At 36.9% G+C, this 15,599-nt stretch overlaps 1 pseudogene; it reads right to left on the bottom strand.

Annotated features, from left to right (window-relative positions):
• Positions 1 to 955: 955 nt before the first annotated feature.
• LOC114111627 (ubiquitin-conjugating enzyme E2 D4-like) overlaps positions 956 to 15,599 on the bottom strand; it is an 87,684-nt pseudogene continuing 73,040 nt past the window's right edge.

Raw genomic sequence — 15,599 nt, 5'->3', positions numbered from 1 at the left:
CTAAATCAATAAAGAAAGCATTTAGTTAAAACTAGTCTCTTGGTCTCACACTTATCTACATGAACTCCACTCCCACACTTTCTTCACTGCTGTTACCCACAGGATCCATGAGCTACCAGTGACCAGGGGCCAATGTGCCATTAGTGAGATATCCACTTAGAACAGGACTCCCTCCATGCCAAAACTGTTACTGAAGTGAATTTGGGTCTGAATTTGGGTCTGCAGTAAAGCCATTCTACTGACACCTGGCTGTGGTGAAGGAAAGTAGAGCAGTACAAAATATATTGTAAGGTGTCAAGTCAGGAGAGTGAGCAGCTAATTCTCAAAAGACCTGAACATTCCAATAGCTTTGAAGAAATTGTTCTTAAAAGACAGTGTGAGTGAAAAGGTTACAAAGTGCTTGATCAGCTTGTGCACAATTCTCTGATAGACTGATGTTGAAATAGCAGGGAAATGTTTCTGGAGTCTCAATCATCAACCAGAACAGTTTCAACTGGTCTGAGGTCTACATGCTGGTGGTCAGAATGCAGTTAACTACCTCCACTTTGTGGGCGTTGTAGCAAATGCAAAACAACTCTGGATATTATTTACAGCCCTTGAAGAAGAACTAAAAGTCCTTGACACGGTTTTATGGCTAAACTATCATTTTGTTTTACTTGACTGTTTTCCTTTCTTTCTGTATTTTCTCACATCTCAGTTTAAATTATCTTTGGAACTCGGCTTAGGAGGCTTTTCTTTTCTTTTAAAAAACAAGAGATGGGGGTTTGGGGGGTATTTCTCTGGAAAGGTTCCAAAAGGGTTCTTCTCAGTTTCACTCCCTCTGCACACAATCTGATATGAAAGATGTACCATGTGTGCCCAGAAGGATGAGTAGACTTTGCTTCATAGAAAGCAATCAGAAGACAACTGAACTGCCAACTTTTTGAAGGTGATGGGATTATCACTTATTTTTAAATTACATGTGGTATATCTGCGTCCATTCCTGACCAATTCTGTCATACTTCATCCTACCATTAGAAATTTCAGGAACCAAAAGATTATCTGGGCTGGGAGTCATATGACATAGAGCAAATGGCTAACAATACTCTGAAGATGGCCAGTGCTGGTGACCACTCAGATCTAAGGATGTCCAGGCAGTTGTTTTCATTTCTGCTAATGTTCAGATCATAATTTTTGGTGGTGAATGCATTCTTGTTTGGTTTGAAGGGGTGACTGTAGGGCAACTGGATCATTAGTAAGAAGACTTCTCCCTGGTAGGAGCTTTCATTGTGTCCCATTATAGTTGCCTGCCAGTGGAAAAGATGGTCCACCAGCAGCCCTTGCAGATCACTGGCGAGGGAAAGGTATCATAAGACAGATGAGATTTCCTTGTAAATGCACTTTGGGGCCATCATCTGTGTCTATGACATGTGGCCAATCCTTTGTGCTGGGACCGGAAACAGGTAGAAGGGAATAATGATGATCACGTGAAGGGAGGATCAGTGACAGACTACATAGACAGATGAGTGGGCTGAGGGCCAGAAGAAGGGTTGAGGGGGTGAAGTGGGAGGGAGATGGTGGCAGAAAGGGGAACTGAGGAGTTGGGGGAAAGTTGGGGCTCAACCAGACTTGATGGACTATTGGATATCAGTAGCCCGTGGCCACCACTGTCTCCTCCGAGGTGTCCTAAGCTGGAGACACGAGTGCTCCTGCCCCAGGCCACTTGCCTCTGCCACACACCCCTGCTGCTCACATTGAGGCCCCTTGAAACATGTGGGGATTCACTAAATGAGGTCACAAGGGTCATACTGATGAAACTTAATAGTGTTTCAAATGAAGTGTCCTACAGGGGTGGGGGAAGTGAAGAGGATGTGGGGGTTGGATAGGGAGGGTGAAGGGCTTGTGGTATGGAGGAGATTGAAAGAAGGGGAAAGGGGGTCTGGAGGAGAGGTTGGGGGCTACCTGTCACATCCAGTGCTCCTGGGCTGGCAACTTGGGAAACATGCAACACTCACTGTTGAGTATTACCTGAGTAAATAAGAGAAATTGAATGAATTCCCCTTCATTACTCACTCAACCAGATCCATCTTTCTGTAACATGTTACCCCATGGACCTTATACTAATTCTCTCTCTCTCTCTTTCAACATATATACACTTGTGTGTGCATGTGTGCTCAGTCACTTCAGTTATGTCTGATCTTTGCAACCATAGACTGTAGTCCTCCAAGCTCCTCTGTCCATGTGATTCTTCAGGCAAGAATACTGAAGTGGATTGCCATGACCTCCTCTAGTGGATCTTCCTGACCCAGGGATCGAAGCTGATTCTCTGTCTCTTATGTCTCCTGCATTGGCAGGCGGGTTCTTTACCATTAGCAGCACCTAGTTGTGAGTAAGCTACATATACAATGGTCTGTTACTTCCAGATTCTTCCATGTGTATTTCTTAAGAGATGCTTCCATGTGTATTTCTTAAGAAAGACATTCTCCTACATAATCAACTTTGATGAATTTAATATCTTTACATTACTTCTTTAACTTTTAAAGGTAACTTTTCATAATGTTTTGGTGAGTTTATTTTTATGAAGCATTCAGTTCAGTTTAATTCAGTCACTAAGTCGTGTCTGACTCTTTGTGACCCCATGAACTGCAGCATGCCAGGCCTCCCTGTCCATCACCAACTCCCAGAGTCCACCCAAACCCATGTCCATTGAGTCGGTGATGCCATCCAAACATCTTATCTTCTGTCGTCCCCTTCTCCTCCTGCCCTCAATCTTTCCCATCACCAGGGTCTTTTCCAATGAGTCAACTCTTCGCCTCAGGTGGCCAAAATATTGGAGTTTCACCTTCAACATCAGTCCTTCTAATAAACACCCAGGACTGATCTCCTTTAGGAGGGACTGGTTGGATCTCCTTGCAGTCCAAGGGACTCGCAAGAGTCTTCAACACCACAGTTCAAAAGCATCAATTATTCAGCACTCAGCTTTCTTTCTAGTCCAAATCTCACATCCATACATGACCACTGGAAAAACCATAGCCTTGAATAGATGGACCTTTGTTGAGAAAGTAATGTTTCTGCTTTGGAATATGCTATCTAGCTTGATCATAACTTTCCTTCCAAGCAATAAGCGTCTTTTAATTTCACAGCTGCAGTCACCATCTGCAGTGATTTTGGAGCCCAGAAAAATAAAGTCAGCCACTGTTTCCACTGTTTCCCCATCTATTTGCCATGAAGTGATGGGACCGGATGCCATGATCTTCATTTTCTGAAGGTTGAGCTTTAAGCCAACTTTTTCAGTCTCCTCTTTCAAGCCTTAAACTTTCGATTTAGAGCCAAAATAACTAGTTTTTTGAAAATTTCCTTTCTTGCCTTTTCTTTCTTTTTATTTAGATGACAAATCATCTTTTTTAAATGCATATTTTATTGAAGTATAGTTGACTTACAGTGTTTCAGGTGCACAGAAAGGTGATCCAATTATACAAATATATATTATTTTTTAAATTATCTTCCATCATATTTTATTATAAGATATTGAATATAGTAAACCTTTTTTGCTTGTTGCATATCTATTTTTTAATTAGAAATATAGCATTATATTCATACTAAATCAAGTGGAATCAAAATGTCAAATTGTTAGAGGCAAAAATTTGTAAGTTTTCAAAAATATACCTATTATACATATTTTATACATGTATACAAAAGCTTTTATATTACCCTTGATAAAGGCTTGAGAAAGAACATCAAAAAAAGAGAGAAGAGATGGAGAAATTGGAGAACATAAACTAAATTAAATTAAATGGAAGCACTGAATGTGAAACAGAAAAAGTGAAACAAGCTCAATAAAAGTAAAAGATCATCATACAGTCCATTGTTTTTATTTATTTATTTATTTAAGTCCATTGTTTTTAAACATGACAGCTCTTTAGAAACATATCTGGAGCTCAGGAAGAATACCTGAGCATTTGTATTTATAAAAAAAAATGCCAAGATAATCCTGATATGAATCTGAATTTTTAAAAATCATTACAGGTTTTTCTAGATCTTTGTTATGGTATATAGAGTTCTATAATTTTTTTTCTGTTGATTTATCATGATACAATGGTATTGAGTAATAGTTACATAATTGCAATAGTAAAAGATGTTTATCAGTTTTCACAATCAATAGTCAGACAAAAAATAAAAGATAATTACAATTACAAGCCAAAATGGAAATATGATTAACTTAATATAAAATAATTACCTACAATTTTGGGGGAATCAAGCAGTGATGTGGTATGTAGAAGTGCATACATGCACATGTTTTCATCCACCCAGCCAGTCTATGTCTTTTTGTTGGTGCATTTAATCCATTTACATTTAAGGTAATTGCCAATATATATGATCCTATTACCGTTTTCTTAATTTGGGGGGGTTTATTTTCTGTAGGTCTTTTCCTTTTCTTGTGTTTCTTGCCTAGAGAAGTTCTTTTAGCATTTGTTGTAAAGCTGGTTTTATGGTGCTGAATTCTATTAACTTTTGCTGTCTGTAAAACTTTTGAGTTCTTCATAAAATCTGAAGGAGAGTCTTGTTAGGTAGAGTATTCTTGGTTGTAGGTTTTTCTCTTTCATCAATTTAAATATATCATGCCATTCCCTTCTGGTTTGAGAAATCAGCTGGTAGCCTGGTGAAAGTTCCCTTGTATGTTATTTGTTATTTTTCCCTTGTTGCTTTTAATATTTTATCTCTGCCTTTTTGTCAGTTTGATTACTATATATCTCAGTGTGTTCCTCCTTAGGTTTATCTGTTCTTCTTCAACAGTTATTCTGCTATTGATTCCTTCTAGTGTATCTTGCCTGGAGAATCCCATGGATGGAGGAGCCTGATAGGCTGCAGTCCATGGGGTCACGAAGAGTCGGACATGACTGAGTGGCTTCCCTTTCACTTTCATGCATTGGAGAAGGAAATGGCAACCCACTCCAGTGTTCTTGCCTGGAGAATCCCAGGGACAGGAGCCTGGTGGGCTGCCATCTATGGGATCACACAGAGTCGGACACGACTGAGGTGACTTAGCAGTAGCAGCAGCAGCAGTGTATTATTCATCTCTATTTGTTTGTTCTTTAGCTCTTATAGGTCTCTGGTAAACATTTCTTGCAACTTCTCAATCTTTGTCTCCTTTCTTTTCCTTAGGTCCTGGGTCATCTTCACTATCATTATTCTGAATTCTTTTTCTGGAAGGCAGCCTATCTCCACTTCATTTAGTTGTTTTTCTGGGGTTGTATCTTGTCCCTTCATCTGTGACATATCTTTCTGCCTTTTCATGCTGATTAACTTTCTGTAATGTTGTTTTTGGTTTAGTGGATGTGGAACTGTGGTTCTTTTTGCTTCTTCCATATACCTTCTGATGAATGAGGCTAACAGGCTTTTGTAAGCTTCTTGATGGGAGGGACTGGCAATGGAAAAAATTGAGTCTTGTTTTGGTGGTCAGGGTCTTTCTCAGTAAAGCTTTAATCCAATTATCTGCTGATGGGTGTGGTTGCACTCTCTCCCTGATAGTTGTTTGGTTGAGGTGACCCAGCCCTGGGGTCTAAGGGCTCTATGGTAGAGTTAATGGCTAAATCCAATAAAGTTTACACCAAAGAGGACCTTCCAGTTTCCTCATCCCTGTGGTGAGTCCCTGCTGACCCATGCCTCCACAGGAGCCCCTCCAACACTAGCAGGTAGTTTTGGTTCAGTCACCTGTGGGGTCACTGCTCCTCTCCCCTGGTCTTGATTTGGTGCATGCAAAACTTTGTTTGTGCCCTCCAAGGCTTGTGTCTCTGTTTCCCCTAGTCCTCTGGAAAGCCTATGATCAAATTAGCTGGCACTCAAAACAAGGTTTCCTGGGGATTAACAGTTCCTTTGTTAGATCTGCAGGCTGGAAAGCCTGATGTGGGGTTCAGAACCTGCACGACAGTGGGAGAGCTTCTTTGTTATTTTTCTGCAGTCTGTGGGTCATCCACTAGGTGGATATGGGGTTTGATTTTATCATGTTTGTGCCCCTTCTTACCATCTTGCTGTGGCCTCTTCTTTGTATTTGGACATGGGGTATCGTTTTATGGTGGGCTCCAGAGTCCTGTTGATCGTTGCTCAACAGCTAGTTGCAATTTTGGTGCTTTCTCAGGAGGCAGGTCCTTCTACTGTGCCATCTTGAAACGGAAGCCTGGAGGATTTATGACAGGAAATCATTTCTTTTCCTTAAGGAAAGAGGACTGAAAGCAGAGATACCAGTAGCCCACATAGTATATATAAATGGTTTGGTTATTATTATTGTTTTTTAATAGCAATTTTTGACTGTCATCAAAAAAGTGTAACAATAATAAATGTTGGCAATGATGTGCAGGAAAGGAACCATAGCACACTATTGGCCAGATTGTAAATTGATACACTCTCATGAAAAACAATGTGGAGCTTCCTCAAAAAAGCAAAAATAGAATTGCCGTATGACCCAGCAGTTCCACTCCTGAATGTATATCCACAGAAAACGAAAACACTAATTCAGAAAGATACATATTCCCTAATGTTTATGAAGTGTTACTTACAATAGTTAAGATATAATAGCTACCTAAGTGCCCATAAACAGATGAATGGATAAAGAAGATATGGTATTTATAATGGAATTCTACTCAATCATAAAAAAAGATGAAATTCTGCCATTTGCAACAACATAGATGAAACTAGAGAATATTATGTTTAATGAAATGTCAGAAAAAGACAAATAGATATCACTTACATGTGGAATCTAAAAAATGAAACAAATAAATATATATAATAAAACAAAAACAGATTCATATATAGAGAACAAACCAGTAGTTACTAGTGTAGACAGGGAAGTGGGGAGGGACAAGACAGGGGTATGGGATTAATGTATGGCAAAACCACTACAATATTGCAAAGTAATTAGCCTCCAATTAAAAGAAATAAATTTATATTTAAAAAAGAGACAGATACTACTGCATATAAAATGAATAAACAACAAGGACATATTGCAAAGCACAGAGAAATATAGTCATTATTTGGTACACATTTAAAAGAAAGTATAGTCTATAAAAACATTGAATCACTACACTGTACACCTAAAACTAATACTATAAATGAACTACAATAAAATAGTTTATGTAAAGTAGTGGTTCCAGTAAAGATACTGGTTTACATTAAATCCTCTTCACTTACTTTTATTTATAAGAATATAAATGCAAGTAAGAACCATAAAAATTGGTTGGTCATTTAGTTATATCAATTCTTTTCCACAAAGTAAATAGTTTAATAAAGTTTTCTTAAAATTTGGTTAGAAATCACACTGGACATGGTAAGACACACTATGATAGACTGGACCTTCTTCAATTATGAAAATTTCCTGTTGCAAGACTGGTTATCTAATATACCTATTAAATTAATTTAGGAAGGCAAAATAATAATTATTTGATAGTACCTTAAAAGAGGGAGAAGCCATAAAGACGAATGGATCCTCTAATAGTAAAATAAACACATCAAAAGGAACTTTTATATGTCACTAAGCAATAACATGGTTTGTGTGCTTGTGAACAATGAACTATATCTGTTACCATGGTGAATGTCAAATTAGAAATCTTCACTTAAAATAATAAAGAAAATTGGAAAGGAAAAACAGGGCTCTTTATGTAAGATGCATACATAACATCACAAAACTCTGAAGCAAACTTCTGAAGTTGTCTTTTTCCAAGAGGATGAAACTTGAAAACTATCTTGCAAGACCAGATGCAATTAATACCAACATTTTTGATTAGGTTGGATATCAGGACAGGGTAATCCTGTGAATATTTTCTATTGGAAAAAAAACCGTGGCCATGATCACATCCTTTCACTGACCAAGTCCTATGGAAAATAACTTTGACATCCATCTGCACTTCATCCCCAATGTGGTTATTGTAATTCAGGATATGGTCATTTGCTACCGGACTACAATAATGTATTTTCATGAGTGTCTATGCTTCCAGTCATGCCACCCTCAAATCAATTTTCAGCATTGCCATTTAGAATTATTTCCCTAAAACTTAAATCAATTCCTATCATAGTTTTCAATAGCTCTCCATCAACTGTAGGGTGAATTCTAAATTTCAGGGTTGTCCTGCTTGGTTGTTCCCAGGGAGAATTAAACTTTACTATTTTCTGCTACAAGGAATCTTTTCTGTGCCTATAATATAGCATGAATTATACATCATTGTCATCGTCTATTTATTTATTTAATAATATATTTTATTTTATTTTATTTATTTAATTGGAGGCTAATTACTTTACAATATTGTAGGAGATTTTGCCATACATTGACATGAATCAGCCATGAGTTTACATGTGTTCCCCATCCTGAACCCTCCTCCCATGTCCCTCCCCATCGCATCCCTCTGGGTCATCCCAGTGCACCAGCCCTGAGCATCCTGTCTCATGCATTGAACCTAGACTGGCGATCTGTTTCACATATGATAACATACATGTTTCAATGCTATTCTCTCAGATCATCCCACCGTTAACTTCTCCCACAGAGTCCAAAAGAGTGTTCTATACATCTGTGTATCTTTTGCTGTCTTGCATATAGGGGTATTGTTACCATCTTTCTAAATTCCATATATATGCATTAGTACAAAATCACTGCAGATGGTGATTGCAGCCATGAAATTAAAAGATGCTTACTCCTTGGAAGAAAAGTTATGACCAACCTAGATAATATATTCAAAAGCAGAGACGTTACTTTGCCGACTAAGGTCCGTCTAGTTAAGGCTATGGTTTTTCCTGTGGTCATGTATGGATGTGAGAGTTGGACTGTGAAGAAAGCTGAGAGCCGAAAAATTGATGCTTTTGAACTGTGGTGTTGGAGAAGACTCTTGAGAGTCCCTTGGACTACAAGGAGATCCAATCAGTCCATTCTGAAGGAGATCAGCCCTGGGATTTCTTTGGAAGGAATGATTCTAAAGCTGAAGCTCCAGTACTTTGGCCACCTCGTGCGAAGAGTTGACTCATTGGAAAAGACTCTGATGCTGGGAGGGATTGGGGTCAGGAGGAGAAGAGGACGACAGAGGATGAGATGGCTGGATGGCATCACTGACTCAATGGATGTGAGTCTGAGTGAACTCTGGGAGTTGGTGATGGACAGGGAGGCCTGGCGTGCTGTGATTCATGGGGTCGCAAAGAGTCGGACACGACTGAGCAACTGAACTGAACTGAACTGATACTGTATTTGTGTTTTTCTTTCTGGCTTCACTTTGTATAATAGGCTCCAGTTTCATCCAGCTCATTAGAACTGATTCAAATGTATTATTTTTTAATGGCTGAGTAATATTTCATTGTGTATATGTACCACAGTTTTCTTATCCATTCATCTGCTTATGGACATCTAGGTTGCTTCCATGTCCTGGCTATATATATATACACACACACACATATATATATATATATATATATATATATATATATATATATATACATATATACACATATATATATATTTAAACATTTATCCTCTTAACCAACCTGACAGATATTTGATGAGAGGACTGGCCTTGCTCATTTTTGTCTAGTATGTGAAAGTGAAGTCACTCAGTCATGTCCGACTCTTTGCGACCCCATAGACTGTAGCCTACCACGCTTCTCTGTCCATGGGATTTTCCAGTCAAGAGCATTGGAGTGGGTTGCCATTTTCTTCTCCAGAGGATCTTCCCGAAGCAGGGCTTGAACCCGGGTCTCCCACATTGTAGGCAGACACTTTACCATCTGACCACCATGGAAGATTATGTTGTCCTGATATCCAACCTAAACAAAAATGTTGGTATTAATTGCCTAGTATATACTAAGTGCTAAATATTTTCTGGATGAGTGCTTACAATCATTAAAGGATGAATGGCATAATTTATACAAAGGGATTATTTGTATAATCTGCATAATTTAGTTGTATAATTTGCATATATTTACATAATCCATACAAAGATATTTATATAAAGGGGTTATAATTCTCATTTTTTTCACCTAAATTAAATTTTAGGTCAAAAACATTACAGGATATAAGATATGGCACCACAATTTTTTAAAAAGCAATATAGTGAGAATACATTGTGTTATTCTTTATCCAACAAGCCCTCAGTGACAGTCCAAAGCCACTTTAACTTTTATCTGACATAATTTAATGCTTTTCTTAGAATTTAGTCATGAGGGCATGTTGCTTTCTACAGATATAGTCACTATAACACTTTCATTATAGATAATGTGCTATCAAAAATTAGGAATAAAAATGATACAAGCATCCTTTCTGTGTAGTATCCCATTTAAACACATATTTAATTCTTCAAAGAGACTATTTCCATTACTCAAGGCAAACACTTTAAAGGAAAAGCTGGCTCTGCACTATCTCCTTCATGCTTAATATTAATCAAAGCTTTATAATTCAGCTTAAAAATATGTGGAATGAAGTATATTAATATCTATTAGCTGTTCTTCATCTCCCATCACTCTATGTAGCATTCCGTTTAATTATCTAAGAAAAATCACGGTTCTGATACTGATTCTTTAATTTCCTGTGGCTAATTTCCCTCTTTTTTCTCTTCAGGAGTTGATACAATTATGGAATATTTTTTGGTTTCTATCATAAATGTCATAAAAATCAATATGAGTTTAATGAGTTTGTTGTGCATAAAGCCGTGGTTCTTAAAGTTGAGTTTGTGTCACAATCATCTGGAAGGATTGTTAAAACCCAGATTGATGGGTCCTTCTGCCAAGTTTTCTGATTCAGTTGGTCTGGGATGGAGCCCCAGAATTTGTACTTCTAACAAGTTCCAGGTGATTCTGATGCTTGGTTGCCAAGGAACCACACTTTGAGAAATCACTTGTATAAGCTAAAGGATGCAATTGGAAACATAGGTTCAATTTCTTACTTTCAGAGAGAATTTGAGGTTTAGGGATCCTAAAATATTCATCAACATGGTAAATCAATGATTTTATTTTTTAAATTAATCAATTTATTTTAATTGAAGGATTATTACAATATTGTGGTAGTTTTTGCCATATATCAACATGAATCAGCCACAGGTATGCATGAATTGGCCACAGGTGTCCCCATCCCCCATCCTGAATCCCCCTCCCTCCTCTCTCCCCACTCTATCCCTCTAGGTTGTCCAAGAGCCCCAGCTTTGGGTGTCCTGCTTCATGCATCAAACTTGATCATTGCAGCACTATTTACAATAGCTATGACATGGAAGCAGCCTAGATGTCCATCAGCAGATGAATGAATAAGGAAATTGTGGTACATATACACAATGGAATATTACTCGGATATAAAAGGGAACACATTTGAGTCAGTTCTAATGCGGTGGATGAACCTGGAGCCTATTATACAGAGTGAAGTAAGTCAGAAAGAGAAAGACAAATACTGTATACTAACACATATATACGAAATTTAGATAGACGGTACCGATGATCCTACATGCGGGGCAGCAAAGGAGACACAGGTGTAAAGAACAGACTTTTGAATTCAGTGGGAGAAGGTGAGGGTGAGATGATTTGAGAATAGCATTGAAACATGTACATTACCATTTGTCAAATAATGGTTTTATTTTAATGATCTATCAACAATCTAATTTTCACTGAAGTATTCACCATAAGCCATCACCATGTGTTCAGCACTATGTTGGGATGTGCAAAAATAAGGTAACAATCCTTTATTAGAGACTTGTTGTTTAATAAGATACATTGTTCTTGCTGGAAAGACAATGCTAATAACAGCAACTAAAGAACCATTCAACAATACAAGATGTATGGCCCAGTATTAATGCTATCGGTCGAAAAATAACTGCTATGAGGGTTCACAGAAAGATGAGAGTGTTAAGCTTGGGTATTTCATAGCTTCTTGAGGAACTGGATTTGAAATAGGCCTTAAAGTTTAGACACTTTGGATAGGTCTGATGAGGGAGTAGAATTTGAGCTGATTCAATAACAAGAGGAAACGTGCTCCAAAATTACAGAGGAATAACATAACAAAAATTTGCTTAATAAAGGTTAATCTGACAGGAAAATAGTAGAAATTACAAGATAAAACCCAAGATTGTTTGAAATATGGTTGGTTTGAAATTTTCCAAAAATGCATTTTTTCAGTATACTTTCAGAGGCTATTTCCAATCAATTTAGAAAAATAAATGTATTAAGTTAGAATTGGTATGCAATTGACTGTACATGTTTTAAGTGTATAATTTGATAGATTTTAAATACAACTATGAAGCACAACAATCAAGATAATGAACACATCCATCTCCTCAGAAACTTTTTTTTGTGCCTGTCTCTAATGTCTTCTGTCCACTACTCCACACTCAAAAATCAAGTCACTTTCTATCACAATGTATTTGTTTGCATTTTCTAGAATTTTATATGAATAAAACCACACAATATGTGGTCTTTTGTATCTGGCTTCTGGGTCTTAGCATAATTATTTGGAGATTTATCCATATTGTTAACTGCATCAATATTTTGAAGCTTATTGCTGAGTAGTATTTCATTATACCATGTATACACCATAGTTTGTTTATCCATTCACCTGTTGATGGGCATTTAAATTTTTGTTTATAATTTTTGTGCATTATGAAGAAATATTGTATGGACATTTATGTACAAGTCTTTGGGTAGTCATGTGTTTTTATTTATTTTGGGAAAGTTTAGACACTTTGGATAAGTCAATGAGGGAGTAGAATTTAAGCTAAAATGGCTGGATGTTTCTGTTGAAACTGATTGGGAACTCATGTACACCCATGGCAGATTCATGTTGATGTATGGCAAAACCAATACAGTATTGTAAGTAAAATAAAGTAAAATAAAATAATAATAATAATAATTAAAACAAAATAGATGTTGTGGGGCAGGAAAGCAAACTCAGGGTTGCAATAAAAATGAAAATATTAAAAAAAAATTAGTATGTATAGGGTGACCAAATATGTATTCTACTTTAGTAAATATGAGCAAGAGAGGAAAAGTTAACCTGTTCATGATTTTTGTTGTATTTCATTTTATTAGCTTTTACAACACTGCCCTATGATGATGAGAACTTAATTTTCCTTTTCCTTTAGACACCACCAGAAAATTCCAAACGTCCCTTGTACTTCAGTTCTACCATCATTAAACTCAAATTCCACACAGAATTCATGACTGTAAATTTGTAGCAGCTTTCTTTTATTCTATCTTCATTGTCATTAAACAATAAGATATATAATTATTAAAGAAAAAACTGTCTAACTGCTTTCCAGAGTGGTAGTACCACATACTTTCCAATCAAAAATGTGTGAGAGTTCCAGACATTCTGTACTCTCCAGTATTTTTTATTTGAGCTCTACTAAGTCTGAAGTGGTATAACATTGCAGTGTCATATTACCCTAATAATGGTATATTAGAGAGCTATTTAGCATTTTTCATGTATTTATTTACAGTCTATATCTTTTTAATATAAAGTTATTTATATTGATTAGGGGCTAATTACTTTACAATATTGTATTGGCTTTGCCATACATCAAGATAAATCTGCCACAGGTATACAGGTGTTCCCCATCTTGAACCCTCCTCCCTCCTCCCTCCCTGTACCATCCCTCTGGGCCATTCCAGGGCACCAGGCCCAAGCATCCAGTATCATGCATCGAACTGGACTGGTGATTTGTTTCACATATGATAATATACATGTTTCAATGCCATTCTCCCAAATCATTCCACCCTCACCCTCTCTCACAGAGTCCAAAAGACTGTTCTATACATCTGTGTCTCTTTTGCTGTCTCACATACAGGGTTATCGTTACCATCTTTCTAAATTGCATATGTATGTATACTATATTGGTGTTTTTTTCTTTCTGGCTTACTTCACTCTGTATAATCGGCTCCAGTTTCATCCATCTCATCAGAACTGATTCAAATGAATTCTTTTTAACGGCTGAGTAATACTCCATTGTGTATATGTACCACAGCTTTCTTATCCATTCATCTGCTGATGGACATCTAGGTTGCTTCCATGTCCTGGCTATTATAAACAATGCTGAGATGAACATTGGGGTACACGTGTCTCTTTCAATTCTGGTTTCCTTGGTGTGTATGCCCCGCGGTGGGATTGCTGGGCCATAAAGAAGTTCTATTTCCAGTTTTGTTTTTTTTTTTAATTGAATCTCCACACTGTTCTCCATAGTGACTGTCCTAGTTTGCATTCCCACCAACAGTGTAAGAGGGGTGCCTTTTCTCCACACCCTCTCCAGCATTTATTGCTTGTAGACTTTTGGATAGCAGCCATTCTGACTGGCGTGAAATGGTACCTTCTTGTGGTTTTGATTTGCATTTCTCTGATAATGAGTGATGTTGAGCATCTTTTCATGTGTTTGTTGGCCATCTGTATGTCTTCTTTGGAGAAATGTCTATTAAGTTCTTTGGTCCATTTTTTGATTGGGTCGTTTATTTTCCTGGAATTGAGCTGCATAAGTTGCTTGTATATTTTTGAGATTAGTTGTTTGTCAGTTGCTTCATTTGCTATTATTTTCTCCCATTCTGAAGGCAGTGTTTTCACCTTGCTTATAGTTTCCTTTGTTGTGCAGAAGATTTTAATTTTAATTAGATCCCATTTGTTTATTTTTGCTTTTGTTTCCACTACTCTGGGAGGTGGGTCATAGAGGATCCTGCTGTGATTTACGTCAGAGAGTGTTTTGCCTATGTTTTCCTCTAGGAGTTTTATAGTTTCTGGTCTTAAGTTTAGATCTTTAATCCATTTTGAGTTTATTTTTGTGTATGGTGCTAGAAAGTGTTCTAGTTTCATTCTTTTACAAGTAGTTGACAAGTTTTCTCAGCCCCGCTTGATAAAGACATTTTCTTTAATCTGTTGTATATTCTTGCCTTCTTTGTCAAAGATAAGTTGCCCATAGGTGTGTGGATGTATCTCTGGGCTTTCTATTTTGTTCCATTGATATATATTTCTGTCTTTGTGCCAATACCATACTGTCTTGTTGACTGTGGCTTTGTAGTAGAGCCTGATGTCAGGCAGGTTGATTCTTCCAGTTCCATTTCTTTCTCAAGATTTCTTTGGCTATTCAAAATTTTTTGTATTTCCATACAAATTGTGAGATTAATTTTTCTAGCTCTCTAAAAAACTACAGTTGGAGCTTGATATGGATTCCATTGAATCTATAGATTGCTTTGTGTAGTATACTCATTTTCACTATATTAATTCTTCTGATCCATGAACATGAAATATTTCTCCATCTATTAGTGTCCTCTTAGATTTCTTTCACCAGTGTTTTATAGTTTTCTATATATAGGTCTTTAGTTTCTTTAGGTAGATATATTCCTAAGCATTTTATTCATTTCGTTGCAATGGTGAATGGAACTGTTTCCTTAATTTTTCTATTTTCTCTTTATTAGTGTATAGGAATGCAAGGGATTTCTGTGTGTTGATTTTTTTTTTGAGAGTTTAGAAATACTTTTATTTTTATTATTTTTTTAACATTTTATTTTATTTATTTTTTTTTAAATTTTAAAATCTTTAATTCTTACATGCATTCCCAAACATGAACCCCCCTCCCACCTCCCTCCCCATAACATCTTTCTGGGTCATCCCCATGCACCAGCCCCAAGCA

Source organism: Ovis aries, chromosome X (genome assembly GCF_016772045.2).
Source record: "Ovis aries strain OAR_USU_Benz2616 breed Rambouillet chromosome X, ARS-UI_Ramb_v3.0, whole genome shotgun sequence".
NCBI classification, from domain to species: Eukaryota; Metazoa; Chordata; class Mammalia; order Artiodactyla; family Bovidae; genus Ovis; species Ovis aries.
Note: the sequence above shows the minus strand (reverse complement) of the source record. Positions and strands in the feature narration are given on the sequence as shown.